The 23478-nt window shown below is 41.9% G+C and overlaps 1 protein-coding gene across 1 annotated transcript in view; it reads left to right on the forward strand.

Annotated features, from left to right (window-relative positions):
* Positions 1 to 465: 465 nt before the first annotated feature.
* The window catches only part of TBL1X (transducin beta like 1 X-linked), a 398056-nt gene continuing 375043 nt past the window's right edge, over positions 466 to 23478 (forward strand). The window contains exons 1-2 of the mRNA XM_082245440.1: positions 466 to 873; positions 2610 to 2764. The gene's annotated coding sequence lies outside the window, so the exon portion shown is untranslated. The remainder of the gene's footprint in view (positions 874 to 2609; positions 2765 to 23478) is intronic.

Raw genomic sequence — 23478 nt, forward strand, 5'->3', positions numbered from 1 at the left:
GTGGGGGGGCTTCAAGTAACTATTATTAGGTGTCTTCGGGAGCCCCCCCCCCCCCCACACAAACACACTGATCTTTCCAGGCCACTGGCAACATACTACATATGCAGGGCCTAGGTCCTATCTAGTGCTGCAGGCCGGTATGCAGAAACACAACCCCCAATCGTGGACCTACATTTACAGAATAAAAATTGTCTTTAAATACCGTGCTATCCTCCTTTCCTATTTTTAGGGTTCTCTTTATTTCTTATAAAAGGATAATCTCTTCCTAATATGATTGCCTCGATGTACGGTCAAGGGCATTGCCTAAAAACTTCGAACATCTGCAGTGAAAATAATAAATTCCACTGTATTAAAACACAGAATAAGATTACAGGGCGTAGACAAGCTATTCCTGTTTTTCTGCGCTTCTATTAGATGTTGCGTGGTAGCAGAGGAATGTGTCACAGTAATGCAGAGAGCTGTAATGATGTCAACTTGTTATTTACTTTCCAAATCTGAATGACTGAGCAAGGCGAAAGGAGAATCAATCAACCACAATGTGACCCTACAGGCGGAAAAAACAGCACTCCCACCAGCAAGCGAAGGGGGAAGGGAAGCACATGTAATCAGGGCAATGTTGCATCATGTACTTATGCTTGCTTTTTAAGGCACTCTTCTTTCTTTTTTTTTTTTTCCCTTTTCTTTTTTTTTTTATTTGTTTTCCTCTTTCACAGTAATGTGTAAGGATCTAAGAAAAACGTGCTAACTTGTAAAGAACCAGACAAGGCTCGTACACAAAATCTGCTGAAAAAAAATAAGACTTTCTGGGTCATAGACTGACAATTTTTTTAGGGTATATATCCGTTCTGCTGAATCACAATTTTGGAAGATGCTGTAAGTCCAACAATTTTCCTATTTTGTGTATCTGAAGCACAACATGAAACATTACTGTCACATAATGTCACCCCGTCGAAGCCATTATGATATTGTGTTGCATAGCTATCGCTGTATATATTGTTGTTGCTTTGATGCTTTTTGTTATTTTACATGCAGGCGTTTCTATTATGTATAACGTGTTAATGTTGTGAATGCTTATTGTTGTTTATATATATATTTATTATATGTACATATATATATATTTATTATATGTACATATATATATATATTTTTTTTTTTAATATATATATATTTATATATATATATATATATATATATATATATATATATATAAAATATATTTCTTTAATTTATATATATAATATATTTATTTTATATATATATATATATATATATATATATATATATATATATATATATATATATATAATCTATCGACAACTTCTAGAGGCCTTATAACATATACATCATACAGAGCTGTAAATATAATATACATATATATATATATATATATATATATATATATATATATATATATATATATATATATATATTTATTATATGTACACATATATATATATATATATTTTTAATATATATATATTTATATATATATATATATATATATTTTTTTTTTCTTCTTTAATTTATATATATAATATATTTATTTTATATATATATATATATATATATATATATATATATATATATATATATATATATATATATATATATATATATAATCTATCAACAATTTCTAGAGGCCTTATAACATATACATCATACAGAGCTGTAAATATAATATATATACATTTGTATGCGTACATGTACATAGATACAAACACGCTTGTATATTTACATGCATTCATTGATATATATATATATATATATATATATATATATATATAAAAAGACGTCAGTATCTGCAGATGTACATGACAGCTATCGTGTCCCCCTCCCCCACTCAAGCTTCGACGAATGTGGATTGTTCTTTGTTATTACAGATTGGCGTAATTATCTTTTATTTTTTTTTTTGTGCATTTGTTTAGCATTCCTTTTAATCTACACTAGGATATTATTTTCGTACTTTATGCTGCGATGTTTGTAAATAAAAGAAGCCCAAAGACGATGCACCTTAATTAAGCGCTTTAGGTTAAAATCTTCTTGTGTATATTTTCAGAGAAAGCGTAGTTGGAAAATATTTCTTATTTTTTGCTTCTCAAGTTCAGGTCAGTGGCTGTGTTTTTTTTTTTTTTTTTTTCCCTTTTTTCTCTAGGAGGTCACTGGCTCAGTGTCTCAATTTCTGTATGTATGTGTGTGGATCTTTTTTTTTCCTGCCAGTCTCTTTCTCTCTCTCTCTCTCTCTCTCTCTCTCTCTCTCTCTCCCTCTCCCTCTTCCCCCCCTCTTTGAGCTGCTGCTGCTGTGTCTGTGGGAGCTTCACTCACACACAAACACAGACTAACTAACTCTGCTAATGAACTAGTTAGCTGTACATTCTGATTGTCACAGCAAGAATAGAGCACCACAATCATAATAAAAAAAGACACCTCACTTATAATAAAGGCTAAAACTTTCCACTGGCTTTGGGATCAAGGATTGTTTTTATTTTTTTTTTTTTTTTCTGTTTTCTTTTTTTTTTTTTTTTTTAATTCTGGAGGAAATTAAAAAAAAAAGATCACCGGTGAGATATATATTTTTAAAATTTTTTTTTTTTTTTGGTTTGTAAACCCAGGACGTACAAAAGGAGAGTTACCACCATGCACAGTTAGTGAGAAGAAAAGAAAAGTCAGTGTGCTGACAGTGTTGTTCCAGCAAGAAGTTAAGGACTAAAACAACCGGCTTTCGGAGCTCTAAAGCGTTGTGTTTTGAACCCACATCCAGTGTGAGGTAAGTGAGATTATCCATTCATTTGAGTGGTGTTTAAGCCCCCCCTCCCCATCCCCCATTCCCCCATCCCCCCACTCACTGTACCTAGTGCACAATGTCCTGCAATAGATTGAGCTGCCTTGTGTCATTACGCTAAACTTCCCTTTTGGTAATGGCAACGTGTCTTCTTCATATGTCTTTATACCAGGCTAGATTTTCGTACAACCCTTTTGTGCGTTTGGGCTGTCACTTAGCCTTGCTTTATTATTGTCATTGAGCAATTTACAGAACTAGAGTGGGGGATGGGATTTGCTAGTAGACCATTAGCTTCATACAAGTCATCCACCCCCCCCCCCAATAATGAGGCAGGAAAGGGTTTAAACTGCAAAAATGCCAGGTATTCACATTGCAGATGGTGTGACTGGAGTTTCCTCAAGCCTCAGAGTGGGGGGAGGGGAATCCCATTCATGGCTGGTGTGCTAGACAGCGTTTGATCCCTTACGTCAAAAGTCAGAATGTTCTACAGTACTTTTTGTTATGCTGTTGCCTATGGAGCTTTTTATGTTTTTGTGTGCAGGAAGTTCCACCCTCATGTATCAAATTCATAATGCAGATTGATAGACCACAATGCAACATGTGCTTTGCCGTGGTAATCACGTGGTACTTTTTTTTGTAAGTGACGTGTTGCATGCTTTCTGGTTATAGTTATTTCTGTTATTGTGTTTCTCATTTTATATTTAGAATTTTTTCTGTAATTACTAATGTCTTTAAGAAAATAGCAAGTATGGCAAAGGTCGATGTTGCATGAGCGCTACATTGTTCTCAAATACAAACTTTGATGCATTTTGTCTATTATTGTTATTTCCAATTTCCTTTGGGATTATTAAAGTATTCTCTATTCTGTATTCTGTAATAATAAACTGGAAGTTGCTAAATCAGCTTAAAGTGATTCTACAGGAAAAACATTTATTTCAGGCTGGGTTCACACTATTGCGAATTGGATGCGGGTTTCCCCGCATTCAATTTGCATGTCAGGGGCTCTCAATGGAGCCGGTTCACACAGCTCCGGGACGGCTGGGGAGCGAATTGCACAGGAGTCTTGTGCATCTTCTGGTCGAAAAAAATTTGGGCCGAAATCGGACCTGAAACAGTGAACAGGGACGCACCGGACCCCTGCTGTGAACTGCTCTGGACAGAGGTGTGAACCTAGCCTACAAAAAAACAAAAATATGTCATACTTACCTGCTCTGTGCAGTGGTTTTTCACAGAGCAGCCTTGATCCTCCTCTTCTCAGGTCCCCCACTGGAGCTGTGGGCTCCTCCCCCTTGCTGAGTGCCCCCATAGCAAGCTGTTTGCTGTAGAGGCACTCGTGCTTGCTCATTTCCGAGCTGGCTCTCTGCGTCCATAAGACACAAAACACTGCTCAGCCCCACCCTTTGCTCCCGCTTCGGTGGGTGTGATTGACACCTGTGGGAGCCAATGGCTCCTGCTACTATATTTTATCCAATCAGGAGGGAGAGACCCAGGAGAGCCTCGGGTCTCATGCACAATGCTGGACTGAGGTGAGTATTAGGGGGAGCTTCACACTGAAGGTTTTTTTACCTTCATGCATAGAACACAACAACCATTTTAAGATTTATACACCGCTGGGTTGAACGAAAAAAAAAACTGACAGCTCAGGTCGGAGCCGCTATACTAACAATTCAATGTTTTTACAGCGATCTCCCCTGCTGTTATATTGTGATCTGACAGGGGGACGCCCCCCCCCCCTCAACACCCCTCAGAACACTCCGGTCAGCGCACTCAGCCATTGGCTGAGAGCACTGATCAGCAGACCTTTTTCGATCATGTCCCCTCAACAGAAATTGGCAGAATGGTCAGCTTCTGTCGAATGATGGCCAGTTTCTATTGAACCAGTCAATGCCGCCCGAAATTCAGACCATGTGTACTAGGCTTTAGTATTAGGGGATTAGTGGAGAGTAATTGCTGATTTTAAGTGCTTGTAAAGTCTCATTTAAAAAAAATAGCAAACATGTCATACTTACCTCCTCTGTGCAGTTGGTTTTGCACAAAGCAGCCCCCATCCTCCTCTTCTCGGGTCCCTCATTCCTGCTCCTGGCCCCTCCCTCCTATCGAGTGCCCCCACAGCAAGCAGCTTTCTATGGGGGCACCTGAGCCGAGCTGCAGCTCCATGTGTCCATTCAGACACGGAGCTGCCATTCGGCCCTGTCCCCTCTCTCTCCTGATTGGCTCACTGACTTTTATGGACAGTGTGGGAGCCAATGGCACCATGGCTGTATCTCAGCCAATCAGGAGAGAGAGTCGCAGGACGGCCGAGGGACTTGTGGACATCCCTGGACAGAGACGGGGCTCCGGTATTAGGGGTGCTGGGGGGGGGGGCTGCTACACATAAAAGGATTTTTATCCAAATGCATTAAGATAACAAAAACCTTCCTGACTTTACAACTCCTTTAAGTTTAAAAAAATACAAGTTTAACATTTTATTTACTAGTTTTGGCTATACAACAACACTCATGTCGGGGTATAGCATTCTTCTGCATTCCCTCCATGCTTCACTACTGTTCTAGTTTTTGGGGTGATTAATGCGCACTGTAATTTCTGAGTGATGTCAAATTTACAGCTGATCTCTAGGCAAGTCTAAAAGTAAATAAATAACACTAATTTGTTAAAAATATTAAAATGTATTTCCAAACGCAGGTATCATAAATCAATTCATCCTCCCATCCATGCAAAATAGTGGGGATGGATGAATTTCCCACTGATGGTTGTTGTATTCTGACAGCCGGTATCTATGGCTGTTTGAATACCCGAACAGTGGCCATGAATTCTTCAGTTTTAAAATCACATGATGTCCTAACCACCAATGGCTCAAATTCAAATTGGTTAATTAGGAACTGGATGACATTTGCACAGTGTGTGGCCTGATTTAGTGTCAGCCTCTTGTATTCCCCTGTATACCAGTACTCTGGGTAAGGTGGGGAAAATACAATTGCCAATTGGGCTTACCAAAAGCACGTGTTGAAAAGAAACATGCTGACAAGGGGAGAAAGCAGAACCACTGCTGCCCCTTCACTGTGACTGTGGGCATGGCAGTGGCCTAGCTTTATTGTTCAGCTGCAGCAGAGGAAAGTCTGGTCACCAGCAAGGCTCTATTGTCAGGCAAGGCTAAATCACAGGACTGGATTTACAAAAATACAAATCCTTTGCAAGGCTCCTGTATTTGTATTCAAATTGTGTATTTAGTTGCTTTATTGGACTTCATCTTTAACTGTTATGGTAAAGATTAACATAACTCTTACTAGAGAATGTGGGAGTTTTTTATTAGGTGACGCTCAGACAAATTCTTGGTGCTACTATCCCATAAACACTCAATACTTGCTATATTTTTTATAGTAAAGAGACTTGTAAAGACTGCCTTCAAGATACAGTACATAACAACATACATACAGTACATAACAACTACATTTATAAAGTATTCTATTCTATTGAGCACAACCCATATATACAGGGTATGTAGAAACTGACATTGTAAAAAAAATAAATAAAAAAGCTCCATTGTATATACCTGTAATATGTGTATAACAGCAAGTGACTACTCATATAGTATAAACATACTGGAAACCTTTTTCACCAGCAGCAAATTGTGATCAACGCGTTTTGTAGATAGATCCACTTTGTCGGAACCAAGAGTTTACAACCGTGCTTTCCTGTAATAACAGGCATTAAATGAACTTATGAAAATAGGAAATTCCAATATTTGGAAAATGAGAGTGAATAAATTATCGCAGTTATATAAAGTAGCGATATTGAAGACTTTTCAGGAATTGAAAGAAGAATTTGGGCTTTTGAATAGAGATTTTTTTTATGAATCTGCAATTGCGACATGCTCTGGCAACACAATTTAAGGGAGGTGGACTAGCTTGGAGTAGAATCCCCCTGCTGAAAAATTTGATAGAGGTTAAGTCTTTATAAGGGTTGATTTCAGAATTATATGAAAATATACAAGTAAAAGTAATGGATAAAGACTCCCAATTATCTAGCACAGGGATCCTCAAACTACGGCCCTCCAGCTGTTGTGGAACTACACATCCCATGAAGCATTGTAAAACTCTGACATTCACAGACAGGACTAAGTATGATGGGAATTGTAGTTCCTGAACAACTGGAGGGCCATAGTTTGAGGATCCCTGATCTAGCAGAATAAAATGGGAAGAGGATTTGGGGAAATTGACAGATGCTCAATGGGATGGTATAGTAACCTCAGTAAATAAACTTTCCCTCTCAGCGTCTCAGAAACTCACACGGTTCTATATACTCCATAGAGCATTTTATACCCCCAAAAACTGTTTTCATTTGGAGGAAGACCAGATACGTTCCACCCCAGATGTAAAGTGGCCATCGGGCACCTGATCCACATGCTATGGAGGTGCCCCAAGCTACATAGTTACTGGAAGGAGGTGTTGGATAAAATAAATTCAGTATTCAAAATGAATATACAATTGGACCCAGTCTCTACAACACAATCTCATCCCTGTCCCGCCTCAACCTCCCGACTTCTGTTTACAACAGTTCACTGTCATCCACCCTGGATACCTTGGCCCCCCTCACTACACACAGAATCAGGCCCTGACCGCTACAACTCTGGCAGAGAGACAATACCAGAAGCCTAAAAAAAAAACATAGCCACACTCTTGAGCGTCTGTGGTGTAAGACTAAGTCACAGTAATGTTTCAGCCAATATAAATCTGCCCTCCAAAAATACAATTCCTGCCTCCACACTGCCAAACAGACCTATTTTATCACTCTCATTAACACCCTCTCACACAATCTCCATCAACTCTTTTCAACCTTCAACGCTCTACTTCATCCTCTGTTACCTCCACCCACTAACTTACTCATTACCCAAGAGATTGCCAATCACTTCAAAAATACGATTGAAAAGATCTCTACTCTACAGATATCTCCCTCACCTTACATTCCTTGCCCTCCTGCACAATCAATACTTCCCTTGTTTAATCCAACTACTGTAGAGGAAGTCACTAAACGTTTTCCTAATGCCCACCTAACTTTCTGCTCCCTGGACCCTGTTCCTTTTCAAATACTACGTTCATTCTCTGGCTCGATCCTACACTCTTTAACTCATATCTTTAACCTCTCCCTCTCCACTGGCATCTTCCTCAACCCTCTAAAACATGCACTAGTCACTCCCATACCAAAGAAAGCATCACTAGACCCCACCAATCTTAACAACATAAGACTCATCTCCCTACTCCCTTTTGCCTCCAAACTCCTTGAACATCTAGTCTACAAAAAACTGAGCAAACATCTCATTGAGAATAACCTTCTTGATACCCTTCAGTCTGGATTTCGCCGGCAGCACTCCACAAAAACCCCCCTTCTAAAACTCACAAATGACTTACTAACAGCTAAAACCAATGGTCACTCTTCCGTACTCTTAATCTTGGACCTCTCTGCTGCCTTTGATACAGTTGACCACCCCTCCTCCTCAAAAAACTCAGTTTGCTTCGTCTCAGTGACTGCGCTCTCCATTGTCACTTACAATTCCACTTTCTACTCTGCAACTTCTCTTACTGTTGGGGTCCCCCAAGGTTCTGTCCATGGACCTCTACTATTCTTGATCTACACATCCTCCATGGGTCAGCTAATAGTCTCCCATGGCTTCCACTACCATTTCTATGCTAATGGCACCCAAATCTATCTCTGTACCCCTCAGCTCACCCCATCAGTCTCCTCCCACATCACTGATTTACTAACAAACATATCAGCCTGGATGTCACACTACTTCCTGAAACTGAATCTATCTAAAACCAAGCTCATAATATTTCCTCCCCCCAGGTGCCCCTTCCCCTAAATTCCCTGTCAAGATCAATGGAACAACTATCACTCCTTCCACACATGCCAGGGTGCTAGGGGTAACCCTGGACTCTGCATTGTCCTTTCAGGCCCACATCCAATCCCTGTCCAAATCATGCCACCTTAACCTCCGCAACATCTCTAGAATGCGCCCCTTTTTAACCAACGACACCACCAAGCTGCTAATTCACTCCCTGGTTATCTCTCACCTCGACTACCACAACTTCCTCCTCATAGGATTACCTTTGCATAGACTATCCCTCCTTCAGTCCATAATGAATGCTGCTGCAAGACTCATCCAGCTTACAACCGTTTAGTGTCCTCCACCCCTCTCTGCCAATCCCTTTACTGGCTTCCACTCACCCGACGATTAAAATTCAAAGTACTAACAATGCCATCCACAACTCTGCCCCCAGCTACATCACTAACCTGATCTCAAAATATCAACCAAGCCGCTCTCTTCGGTCCTCCCAAGACCTCCTGCTCTCTAGCTCCCTTGTTACCTCCTCCCATGCTCACCTCCAGGATTTCTTGAGAGCTTCTCCCATCATTTGGAATGCTCTACCCCAATCTTTCCTACTGTCCCCTAATTTATCCATCTTTAGAAGATTCCTGAAAACCTTTCTCTTTAAAGAAGCCTATCTGGCTAATACACTGTTTCACTTTCTCCATCAGATCTTCCCCCACAGTTAGTAACCTTTTGTATCAATTGACCCTCCCTTGTAGATTGTAAGCTCTAATGAGCAGGGCCCTCTGATTCCTTTTGTACCAAATTGTATTGTAACTGTAATGTCTGCCTTCATTTTGTTAGCGCTGCGCAAACTGTTGGCGCTATATAAATCCTGTATAATAATAATAATCTCCCCTTAATCTCCTCTTCTCAAGAGAAAATAAATTCAGTACCTCTAATCTTTCCTCATAGCTGAGATTCTTATCAGTTTGGTTGCCCTTCTCTGCATTTTCTCCATTTCCCCGCTATCCTTTTTTTAAATTGGTACCCAAAACTAAACTGCATATTCCAGATGGGGTCTTACTAATGATTTGTACAGGGGTAAAATGATGTCTCTTGCTGCAGTCAATACCTCTTATAATACAAGAAAGGATTTTGCTTGCTTTTGAAACCACTGCCTTGCATTGAATTCTTTTATTAAGCTTATGATCAGAAGAACACCCAGGTCCTTCTCCACCATTGACTCCCCCAGTTGTTCTCCTCCTAGAATAAAAGATGCATGCATATTCTTAGCCCCCAAGTGCATAACTTTACATTTATAAACAGTAAGACCATGTTCACATTGGTCCAATTTGACATGAAATTTGACACGTCAAATCGCATGTCAAATCGGAGCCAATTGCCGAATTGATGTGACGCCGACTTTGTGGCGCTGCACCAATTCCCAAAAGTAGTTTCTGTACTGTGGGGCCCGATTTCAATAGAAATCTATGCAGGAACCCGCACAGATGTCTGTGAAATTGCCCCCGAAGTCAGGCTGAAATGCCGTCTTGAACAATTTAAAAATGGCCCTAAGTGTGAACCTAGGCTCAACCTCATTATTTGCCACATAGATGTTCAACTATGCCAGGTGGGCAGAGCCCTGCACAGAGGCTTTTTTTTTTTGCAACAGTGAGTTCAGGGAGAAGATCCCCCGATTGCTGTCATAATGGGGGAATGGGGGCTGCTGCAACAGTAACATGTTGTATGTTACACCTTGAATATAGATGTAACATATTACGAAAGGTGAATGTATCCATTAAGTGTATAACAAGTATATTGCTGCTGTTGTTGTTGTTACTATTATGTCGATTTCTATTTATCTATGAGTTGTCATCAATAAAATAGAATATGTTGTTATGTACTGTAGCTCGCAGTCTACCTTTGAAAGTCGCTTTTCTAAAAAAAAATTTAAGGAGTGTTAGTTAATATAGCTGTTATTTTTTTCTTTTTTCATTTAACACAAATTAATATAATAATGTGCTGTAACACAAGCATGTTGGGGTATCACATGCAAAAAAGCCTTAGCATAGCATTCCAAAAATTAGAGATAAATGTTTTGGTAAACGAGTCAGTGGTAAGCTATGACATCTTGCCACATTAAGCGCGATCAGCACCAAAATGTAAAATATTACAGGATCATGACGCAGCTACTAAAAGCTGTCAAAAACGTTTAATAATACTGTCAGATGTCACACAAACCATTTATCTGGAATCACCATTATATTTGATAATTATTGTGGCAACATTGTATTTTGTGACACATGTGTTGATGTCTTCTAAATATGGTACTATGACTTTGGTAGATTGCTTTCATAATTTTATGAAATACTAAGGGTACGTCATTCCAAATATGATATTACATGGTAAATGTATTATTTGCTCTGTCTGCAAAATACTGCCAGCTCCAGTGATTTCTAAATATGTATTTCCATTTCTTCCCCCAATATATACTCTAGCCTTGTCTTAGTACATCTGTTATGGCTTGGATACCTGGTTTTCCCATACATACATCAAAGCGTGTTTGTTTACCTTGTGACTGATACTTTGAATAGCCTGTTTAACACACTAAAGAGAAGCTTTGACGGCAATTTGCCACTAGTCTTAACTCAACAAAACAAGTTGTTATTTGTTGCCCCTAATGCTAGCCATACAGGCATATATTTCTAATAGAAAAGATTTTAGCATGAATGGTGGAATCTTTCCTTGCTGGCTGCTGTCTTAAGACAGCTGCAGCACCCACTGTGCGGCCGACAATTTTCCAGTGCTGACTGGGCCACCCACAGCTTGAACTTCTTGCTGAATTGGCCATGATTCAAGACCTGTGGCCAGCTTCAAGCCTAGTAAACATAGGCCAAATGTTGGACAACATCGGCCGGTTTAATAGAAAGAAACTGACATTTGTATACCGCTATCATATTAACCGTTTAAAAAAAAGCACAAAAAAAAAACACTAAGGGGGGGGGGAGCAGACAGAAAGGAAAATAACTTCTAAACAAAGAGAGAGAAAGGAGAGGGGAAAAAAAAGGGAGGGGAAGGAAGGGAAGGGGTAAGAGTGTATGTGGGGGCGGGGGAGGAGCCCCCGACCACGCATGACCAGATCCCGGGGGAGTTTTCCATCCTAAACCGTAGTAGAAATAAAGGAAGCAAAATTGAAGTACCAAATATGATTCCAAACAGTCCAGGTAAGGCTTTGAGCTTCAGATTCATCCTGCTCACTAGCAAGCATACTTTACTTTACATATATTCAATACTGTTCAATTGAATCCAGTTTCTGGCAATAACAGACCAAGCCGCCATCAAAAAGTGCCTGATCAAGCTTTTCTTGATTTGTTTGTAGGAGCCTGGCTTCATGGAGAGTACTGTAATTTGAGGTTGATTGGGGTATTTTTCCCCCACCAGAGTATTGTATAATTGCAGTATTTTGTCCCAAAAGGGTACAATTAGTGGGCAGGTACCCCATATATGGAGCATAATGCCAGGGGCCCACAAGCAACACCAACATACATCAGAAATGTAGGGATCAATTTATTGAAGAGTCACAGGGCAGCAATACCAGCGGGAGAAAATCCAGTAGTTGCATTCTTGAGCATAGATGGAAACCGAAAGTTTATATGATAAGGCTGGTACCTTGTCCCATTATATTTCTTCTGCCGGTATATTCAAGTCCCGCTCCCATTTGGAGAGAAATGAAGGTGGGTTTGGATTAGATTCTCGCAACAAAATCTGGTAAATCTGAGCGAGCATGCAATCAGGTCTATTGGACCGAGACATCAATGACGAACTTCGTAGGAACCCTTGTCAGTAGGTCTGAGGAGGAGAGCTGTTTGACGTAATGTTGTAATTGCATGTACTCAAGCCACGCCAACCATTTTTTTAGAAGGCCTATAAATGGGGTCTGTCCAAAGCAGGGAAATAAGATCTGAGGAGATCAAGTCCTCTTCAAAGTGAGTCCAAAGTTTAGTGGATCTTCTATGATACCAGTCCACTATTCGGAGGAGGAACATAGCTTGGAAGTATAAGGCAACTTGAGGCAGGGCAACCCTATCCCTGACCTTGGGTAAAGAAAGGATGGATAGCCGAATTCTGGGCTTCTTATGTCACCAAATGAAAGAACGAATAGCCATGTTGACAGCCTGAGGGTGTGGGAACAGGGATGACCTGAAAGGCATGTAAAAGTTTTGGCAAGACATCCGTCTTCACCGCATTCATACGACCGAACCAGGAAATGTATGGTTTATCACAGGTTTTGAGGCAGGTGTGGATGGTATGTACTACTAAGGGGGGATAATTAAGGTCAGCCAAAGAAGTTAATGTCGATGGAATATGGACACCCCAGGTAGTGAAACCACCCCATTGTAGATTGTTTCTTATTCCTAGTGGCAAATCTGCAAGGTTTTCTACTAAAAGTCCTGTGGGTTTGCCCCGGTCCCAAACTTCATCCTATTTATTAGTAGGCAGGTTTTCCTAAGAATACATTAATGTTTCTGTTGGTGATCACATGTGTATAAAATATATTGAATGCAAAGTGTTGTTTTAAGAGTAAGCCAGTTGTCCAAATGGTTGGAAAACATTCCTGTAAGATAAATAAGCTCCTCCACCTACCTTAGGAGCTGGTAACCTATGTGGTCATAAACAGCCCCATAAATGACAAACAATGGTTGGCACCCATTCACAACTACAGTCCCCATACAGGTGTTATTCTGCGATCACATATACTGTAATATGTCTGATAGACTGCACATCTTTGCATAACAGGCAAATGAGAAAAACTATAATGTGACTATAGATTTAAACAAGTCATACTAACAATAAAATGTATCTTATCTCTAGAAAACTACTTGCTGTACAGTGAAGTTGGAAACTACTATATTTCAGTCTTGGCTGTGCAGCAACACATTGCTTAAATAAAACATGACATTGGATTCGATTGTATCTATCATCGTTCTTCTGATTTCCGAAGGATTATCTAGGTCTTCATAAATAAAGTACTGTATGATTACCTTACATGTTTGCCCAAGGGTGTCCCTTAAGCATAAATGAATAATGCTTATGTTAAAGGTGTCAAGGTGAAATCTCTGTCCATTCTCTGATACCTACATCTCTCCTTCTTTTTGTAGAAAGCCAAGGTGAAACAAGCCAACTTTTGTTTTCCAAGGAGGTTTCTACCTTTCAATACTATATGTGGAAAAAATGTACTCACAGATCAGTCCGGGTAACCTTACATTGCTAAACTGCTGAAGCCTGAAGTTGGAAAACCACTAGTTTAAATAGTTGTAGGTAATACTTTAATACCCCAGTTAATTTAACACCCCAGAATCGGGGTGGATTTGATTTAAATCAAATCATAATTTTTAAAGAACAACATTTATCCCTGTCCTGCAGCGGCTCCTCCCTGACCTGCTTTTGACTCACCAACGGTCCTATTCACTTTAATGGGATGGCTGATGATAAAGGCAGAAGGTTTTTTTTTTAATATTAATGCATTATACATTAAGATAAAAAAACCTTCAGTGTGTAGCTACAGGGTGAACAGTTGGGGGTTGTCAAAATACAGTTAAACCATGGGGGTTTTACCACCCCTCAACCTCACATGTGAACAAGCCCTTGGTTCACATCTGTGCAGCTGTGTGCTGCGTATAGGGCAGCAAGTTAGTTTCAGTGGGCTGCCCCACAGAAACGCTGGGAAAAAAAATTTCCTTTTTTTTTTTTCTTTAATTGTGCTGCACCACAAATTCACCATGTTTGCCAATGCATAAGGGTACCATTAAGAATGTAAGACACCCCTGTGTGTTTGTCTGCATGTCAGGAAAACGTGCAATTTTGCCCATATTCTGTGACGCAGAGTAATGTGAACCAAGCCTTAGACTGGGGGGGGGCCTCCAGATTGAAAGTACTTTCAAGGTTGCCCTGACTGGAAATAGATTTAGAAACACTGGCATAGAGGAGCCCATCTCTCCATTTTCCTCCTGCGGCTGCTGAATGCCTGTGGGAGGGAGAGGAGGAGAAGCGGGGTTGGGGAATTAAGAGTTTGGTTCCTTTATATGCAGCTACCCCCATAGCTCCTCCTATGCAGCTTCTTTCTACCCCCTCCCCCCCCCCCCCGTGTGCTCTCCAGCCCCCCCTGTGCTTTTTCCTGTCCCCCCCTCGTCCCCACAGCTCTGCAAGGTTCCCCCCTCCCCTCTCACACCAACTGCTGCGGGGGATCTGTCAGGATGAAGCCTTTTCTGAATGGCGAGTGAGTGATCCGTACCGATCACTGACTCTGTCTATTCATAACTGAAACACAAGGCTTCAGAATGTGAATGGATGGGAAGCTCTATACAGAGCTATTCCTATCAATTGATTCTGTGCAGCTGAGGCTTCAGAGAAGGAGATGGAAAGCTGTGTCCTCCATCTCCTTTCTCTGTCCCAAAGGTCTGTTTAGACTCCTGATTATTTTACCAAAGCCCCCCAACAGGGCTCCTAAAATTTTTTAAAAAAACGTATAAAAAATAATATTGTAAAAAGAAATGAATAAAACAAATGGTAGAAAAACTAAATAAAAATAAAAAACTACTAACACCAGTGGCAGAACTACCACTCAAACATCATACTTGCGACTGGCCCTGGCTTCCGCCACCGGGTAGGGAGGGAAGGGCCCAGTCTGGGGATCAGGGGAGCCCTTAATGGTTTCTTGCCTCGGGCCCTGAAGGTTCTAGTTGCCACTATTATGTGAACAAACATTCCTGGAGAAGTCATTGATCTAATATGCTCATGACATACCATTAGAGTACTGTATATGTAAACCTATTACCTAAAATTTGCTTTAATTTATTTTATGTAATGTAATGTAATTTCAAAAGTCATGTTCATTTTTTTACATATGCAGCTTTTATAAAATATTACCTGGTGGTTCCACCATGAAGGCCATTGTTCAGGCTTTTTCTTTCAATTACGCTCTTGCATTGTCTCCCTGTCATTTTGTCTTCCAATGGAGACTACAAATTGCCATCTCAACACAGAATATACAGGCCAAGTGCACTTTTTCCACCTGGGAACCCACTCTGAGAAATGTCATGCAGCCATCGGCTGAGTGCTGACTATCAGCAACACTATGATGTAACACAGGATAAAAAAAAAAAAACAAGGGGGAAAGAAGGTAATTTATTTTTTAAAAATGCAATTGCTAATGATGCATATTGATTTAGCAAACTTTTTATCTACTTTAATCAAAAATGTGTCCTCTGTATGGTAAACAATAGGCCAAAATTCTGCATGGCCATTGGCCAATATAGGTCATGGCCTAGTGTGGAAGAGCTATCAAACAGCTTCCCAAACGTCATGCAGTTAACTGCCAGTAACAGATCCCCGTGTATAAAAAAAATTGTTCCAGACTGCTCTCTTGCCTCACATTTAATTCCAGCTAAGTTCTCATTTTTGCTGTCCCTGCAGACTGTGTACCTTAGTGTACCCATAATTCCTGACCTGGAACAGAGCTGAAGACAGAAGGCATAGAGGGAGGAAATATTATTCTGGCCAGAGGTGGTCATAAAATATAATCTAAAGCACCCGGATTGAGCCAAACCAGCTAATATAAAATAAAGGGATTTTGCCTAGCTGAAGTAGTGGAGTCAACTACTTATAGACATGAGGCTTGCCATAAAATAAAAGTCTTGAATGCAAGATGCAAAACCCACAAAATACTGTTATTTGTTTTATGTATATATATATATTGTGAGGCAGTTTATGTCACCTTGGTTTTTCACCTATACATGGTCAGGGGCTTCAGGGTTTATGACTGATATGAACAAAACAAACTTTTATTTTCTGAGATCTTAATCAGATTCTGATTTGGGTTCTGGAACCTGGGGACTTTGTAGAGCTTTGGGTGGAAATAAGCCTCCATTCTGGGATCCACATCTCACCTGGTAGTCAGACCCTTTTTATTAACCACATTATTAATCTCAGCTGTCCATTTGCCTTTATATTTACTAACAAATAATCTGTGAGCTTCTATGGGTATACTGGAGGTATGCTGCTTGCACGAATCATTCCCCTTAAGGTAAGTGTGTAAGCAATCTAAAATTAAAGAAAGTGCTGCGCAAAGTGTGTCATATAAATCAGTGTATCTAGAAAAACTATTAATTTCCTTTTAACTTGTGCATAAAACATCCCATAAATGCAATAAATACTCCTAATGAATATAGAAAATTCAATAAATAATATAAAAAATATTATAAAATATTATAATATAAAAATATATAATATAAAACATTATAAATAACATAAAATATTATAAAAATTATATAAAATAAATAATATAAAATAATTAAAAATATTATAAAATATATATTATTTAATTTTAGATTGCCTTTATATTTATATGTGAGCTAATTAATGATCAGGGCTCTCCCAGAATATTTACTGTATGTGCCTAGTGGTGGATGAAAAGGCTGAGCTGTCTATTTGTTTTAGGGAACCTATTAGAGGGCACCCTGTTGGTCAGGTACTGTCCTGAGTTTATTTGGTGGCTTGGATGATGTTTTTTTTTTTTTTTTGCTATACAAAGCCCTCTTGCATTGAAATGGTGTTTATCTGCTGGCTTGCTGAATAAAAGTGCAGGGGACATACCTGCTTGGGAAGTTCCTAGGTGTCTCTGTCTCTTGCATAGTTTACCACTACTGATACCGGTTGAGCCTGTTCCACGTACAATATGCTGTATAACAGTTACAGTGGGATTTTCCACCATTGCTTACAAACCACCTATTTTAAATGGCATTGGTGAGGATGGATTTATAATAGCTTTACAGGGCAAGAATGATGCCAGGATATGTTCCTTGTCAGTGGTTACTGCTTGTTTTCAATAAACATTGTTATATTTTCATCCATTGCTGTCATAGTGTGCATATTGTTTTCTTTTGTGCTTCTGTGTGCTTGAATTTCCAGCTAAGGACACTTCCAAACAAAGAAGACACTGATGTAAAAAAAAAAAAAATGTCAAAGAATATAAAAATAAAGAAATTCCTTATTAATGTACATTACATATTTTTTATACAAACAAGCAAATGTGTGCCTGTCCATTGGGCGGAATTTAGAAGTCCCAGGGGTGCCAATAACTGGTCTAGCAATATGACAAAACTGTGACTATTAACCATATGGAGTATACAGTGCCTTAAAAAAGTATCCATGTTCCTTGAAATTTTCCACATTTTGTCATGTTACAACCAAAAACGTAAATGTATTTTATTGGGATGTTATGTGATAGACCAACACAAAGTGGCCCATTATTGTTAAGTGGAAAGAAAATGATAAACGGTTTTCAAATTTTTTTACAAATAAATATGTGAAAATTGTGACGTGCATTTGCATTCATCCCCCCCCCCCCCCGAGTCAATACTTTGTAGAACCACCTTTCGCTGCAAATACAGCTGCAAACCTTTTTGGGTATGTCTCTACCAGCTTTGCACATCTAGAGAGTGAAATTTTTGCCCAATCTTCTATGCAAAATAGCTCAAGCTCTGTCAGATTGGATGGAGAGCTTCTGTGAACAGCAAATTTCAAATCTTGCCACAGATTCTCAGTTAGATTTAGGTCTGGACTTTGACTTGGCCATTCTAACACATTCTTTGATCTAAAACATTCCATTTTAGCTCTAGCTGCATGTTTAGGGTCATTGGCCTGCTGGAATGTGAGCCTCTGCCCCTGTCTCAAGTCATTTGCAGACTCTATCAAGTTTTCTTCTAAGATTGCCCTGTATTTGGCTCCATCCATCTTCCCATCCATCAACTCTATTTCCCTGTCCCTGCTAAAGAAAAGCGTCCCTAAAACATGATGCTGCCACTGCCATGTTTCGTGGTGGGGATGGTGTGTTCAGGGTGATGTACAGGGTTAATTTGCATAGTGTTTTACTTTTAGGCCAAAAAGTTCAATTTTGGCTCATCCAACCAAAGCACCTTCTTCCATATGTTTGCTGTGTCCCCCCACATGGCAGTTCCCAAACTGCAAATGGGATTTCTTATGGCTTCCTTTCAACAATGGCTTTCTTCTTGCCACTCTTCCATAAAGGCCAGATTTGTGGAGTAACTAATAGTTGTCCTGTGGACAGATTCTCCCACCTGAGCTGTGGATCTCTGCAGCTCCTCCAGAGTTACCATGGGTCTCTTGGCTGCTTCTCTGATTAATGCTCTCCTTGCACCGCCTGTCAGGTTAGGTGGATGGCCATGTCTTGGGAGGTTTCCAGTTGTGACAAACTCTTTCCATTTTCGGATAATGAATTGAACAGTGCTCAGTGAGATGTTCAAAGCTTGGGATCTTTTTTTATAACCTAACCCTGCTTTAAACGTCTCCACAACTTTATCCCTGACCTGTCTGGTGTGTTCCTTGGCCTTCATGGTGCTGTTTGTTCACTAAGGTTCTCTAACAAACATCTGAGGCAGGGGTGTCCAAACTACGGCCCTCCAGCTGTTGCGGAACTACACATCCCATGAGGCATTGTAAATCTCTGACATTCACAGACATGACTAGGCATGATGGGAATTGTAGTTCCTGAACAACTGGAGGGCCATAGTTTGGACACCCCTGGTCTGAGGGCTTCACAGAACAGCTGTATTTATCCTGAGATTAAAGTATACACAGGAGGACTCTATTTACTAATTAGGTGACTTACAGTATATAGGCAACTGGTTCAACTAGAATTTAGTTAGGTTTACCAGAGTAAAGGGGGCTTAATACAAATGCACACCACACTTTTCAGATATTTATTTGTAAAACATTTTGAAAACCACTTATCATTTTCCTTCCACTTTCACAATTAAGTGCCACTTTTGTGTTGGTCTATCACATAAAATTCCAATAAAATACATTTACGTTTTTGGTTGTAACATGACGAAATGTGGAAAATGTCAAGGGGTGTGAATACTTTTTCGAGGCACAGTTTAACACAGAGCACAGCAGTATTCAAAAAGGAATGGTGAGGAAAATGTAAATAAATACACACCTTACAGAATGGGGAAGACTGGAATTTGTCTCATACAATGCAGTATCCCAGACATCTCAAGTCTCCCGCAAGTCGCGGGAGACTCCCGCTATCCGCCCTGAGCTCACGGACACCCGTGAGCTCAGGGCAATATCCCGGCTGTGTGTATGAGTCACAGTGAGTCAGATGAGATGACTCATCGATGCAGGCAGGGAGTGTGTCAGCTGTCAGCAAGCTGAGCCTGCACAGAGAAATCATGTCGGAGCCGAAGTAGATCCGGCTCACAGGCGGAGTGATACGAGTCATGCACTCCGCCTGTGGGAGGAGCTGCAGAGAGCAAGCAGCGGCTTTGCTCTCTACTACAGCCACATCTTCTACTCCAGGAGGCATTTTGGCGCGTGCGGGACCGATCACTGTGACACCCCACTCTGTGACAGACACAATGACCTAACCTGAGAGCAGCACCAGAGAGCCAGCACCTGAGACCAGTACCAGCAAATGACCAGCACCTGTGACCAACACCTGTGACCAGTACCAGCAAGTGACCAGGCCAGTACCAGCACCAGTGACCAGTACCAGCACCAGCACCAGTGACCAGGCCAGTACCAGCACCAGTGACCAGTACCAGCACCAGTGACCAGTACCAGTACCAGTAACCAGGCCAGTATGAGCACCAGTGACCAGTACCAGCACCAGTGACCAGGCCAGTACCAGCACCAGTGACCAGTACCAGCTCCAGTGACCAGCACCAGTGACCAGTACCAGCACCAGCACCAGTGACCAGTACCAGCACCAGTACCAGCACCAGTGACCAGGCCAGTATGAGCACCAGTGACCGGTACCAGCACCAGTGACCGGTACCCGCACCAGTGACACGTACCCGCACCAGTGACACGTACCCGCACCAGTGACACGTACCCGCACCAGTGACCAGCACCAGTGACCAGTACAAGCATCAGTGTCCAGCACCCGCACCAGTTACCAGACCAGTACAGTACCAGCGTCCAGCACCAGTGACTAGTACCAGCATCAGTGACCAGGCCAGTATGAGCACCAGTGACCAGCACCAGTGACCAGTACCAGCACCAGTGACCAGGCGAGTACCAGCACCAGTGACCAGTACCAGCACCAGTGACCAGGCCAGTACCAGCACCAGTGACCAGGCCAGTATGAGCACCAGTGACCAGGCCAGCACCAGTGACCAGTACCAGCACCAGTGACAAGTACCAGCACCAGTACCAGTGACCAGTACCAGCACCAGTACCAGCAGCAGTGACCAGTACCAGCACCAGTGACTAGGCCAGTATGAGCACCAGTGACCAGTACCAGCACCAGTGACCAGGCCAGTACCAGCACCAGTGACCAGTACCAGCACCAGTGACTAGGCCAGTATGAGCACCAGTGACCAGTACCAGCACCAGTGACCAGGCCAGTACCAGCACCAGCACCAGTGACCAGTATCAGTGACCAGTACCAGTGACCAGCACCAGTGACCAGCACCAGTGACCAGCACCAGTGACCAGGCGAGTACCAGCACCAGTGACCAGTACCAGCACCAGTGACCTGACCAGTACCAGCACCAGTGACCAGGCCAATATGAGCACCAGTGACCTGACCAGTACCAGCACCAGTGACCAGTACCAGAACCAGTGACCAGCACCAGTACCAGTGACCAGTACCAGCACCAGTGACCAGGCCAGTATGAGCACCAGTGACCAGCACCAGTGACCAGTACCTGCACCAGTACCAGCACCAGTGACCAGGCCAGCACCAGTAACCAGTACCAGCACCAGTGACCAGTACCAGCACCAGTGACCAGTACCATTACCAGTGACCAGTACCAGCACCAGTACCAGCTCCAGTGACCAGGCCAGTATGAGAACCAGTGACCAGGCCAGCACCAGTGACCAGTACCAGTACTAGCACCAGTACCAGCACCAGTGACCAGGCCAGTATGAGCACCAGTGACCAGTACCAGTACCAGCACCAGTGACCAGTACCAGTGACCAGTACCAGCACCAGTACCAGCACCAGTGACCAGGCCAGTATGAGCACCAGTGACCGGTACCAGCACCAGTGACCGGTACCAGCACCAGTGACCAGGCCAGTATGAGCACCAGTGACCAGGCCAGCACCAGTGACCAGTACCAGCACCAGTGACCAGTACCAGCACCAGTACCAGCACCAGTGACCAGGCCAGTATGAGCACCAGTGACCGGTACCAGCACCAGTGACCGGTACCAGCGACACGTACCCGCACCAGTGACCAGCACCAGTGACCAGTACAAGCGTCAGTGTCCAGTACCAGCATCAGTGTCCAGCACCCGCACCAGTTACCAGACCAGTACAGTACCAGCGTCCAGCACCAGTGACCAGTACCAGCATCAGTGTCTAGCACCAGTGTCCAGCACCCGCACCAGTTACCAGACCAGTACAGTACAGTACCAGCACCAGTGACCAGTACAAGCATCAGTGTCCAGTACCAGCATCAGTGTCCAGCACCAGCATCAGTGTCCAGCACCCGCACCAGTTACCAGACCAGTACAGTACCAGCACCAGTGACCAGCACCAGTGACCTGTACCAGCATCAGTGTCTAGCACCAGTGTCCAGCACCAGTGAACAGTACCAGCATCAGTGACCAGGTATACTGATTACATTTCATTCTCTGGTTGTGTTAAATTGGAAAGGGGGGGTGCGGCGCAGGCGTGCGTGGGAGGGGGGGGCGGCGGCGCATGCGTGCGTGGGGGGGGGGGGCGCACCTCCCTGAAGTGACTTTGCCACCTCCCTGAAATGAGTTTTGGCAGGTTGGGATGTCTGGTATCCAAAGAGGTTGTGTTCTATATAGCAATGTCCTGGAAGGTAATGTCATGGTTGGAATGTTTGGGTAGCCTAATGGAATCAGCAGCTCCTATTAGAGACTGCTATATTGTGCAGAAACATTTACTCCTGTGCATAATAGAAATGGACAATGGCCATGCAGACTTATCATTTGCACTAGCACTCCACATAATTCACTTTAGTTTACGCAACACAATGCACTCCAGATATACTCAGCATTCTCCACTATGTAACCAAAGTGTCTGCACACCCCCTCATATCTCATCCTCCTGTCAGAGATTCCATCAATTGATCAGCATGCTACCTCCTGGCAGAATGAAGGCAAACATGTACTTTATGCCCATTAGCATTTATTTTCTTTGGCCTTTTTTTAACATAATGCCTCACTGACTTCTTGAACATCCTTTCCTTGCTAGTCCCAATGCTGGCTCTGATCACGCTAAATTCTGTTTTGTGAGAGAGAGGATGTTTATCTGTCTTTAAATATTACTTCCTGGATTTTTTTAATATTAGTATTATTATTATTATACAGGATTTATATAGCGCCAACAGTTTGCGCAGCGCTTTACAATGTGAGGGAAGACAATACAGTTACAATACAATTCAAAACAGAAGGAACTAGAGGGCCCTGCTCGTTAGAGCTTACAATCTAGAAGGGATGGTCAAGTGAAACAAAAGGCAATAACTGTGGGGGGTGGGGTGATGGAGAAAATGGAGGTATATTTGTTAGGTGTGGGTAGGATAGGCTTCTCTGAAAAGGAGGGTTTTCAGAGATCGCCTAAAAGCTAATAGAGTATGGGGGAATGGTATAAAAAATCACAGCACCTGTACCTGTATTTAACCATTCTGTTGACCAAGGAGCTTAGTATATAACATTCATGTACCACTCATACAGCCACTATCTAAAGGCAATTCTGGAGGTAGCAATTTTTACTACCAATAGAAAAAAAAATGATCCAAAGGAAAAAAAAACATGTTATACAAACTCCATGCAGATATCATGGGTGGGAAACAAATCAAATACAACACTATAAGAGTGCTAACCACAAATGTTC

The sequence above is a fragment of the Pelophylax lessonae genome (genome assembly GCF_965119305.1).
Source record: "Pelophylax lessonae genome assembly, chromosome: 2".
Classification (NCBI taxonomy): Eukaryota; Metazoa; Chordata; class Amphibia; order Anura; family Ranidae; genus Pelophylax; species Pelophylax lessonae.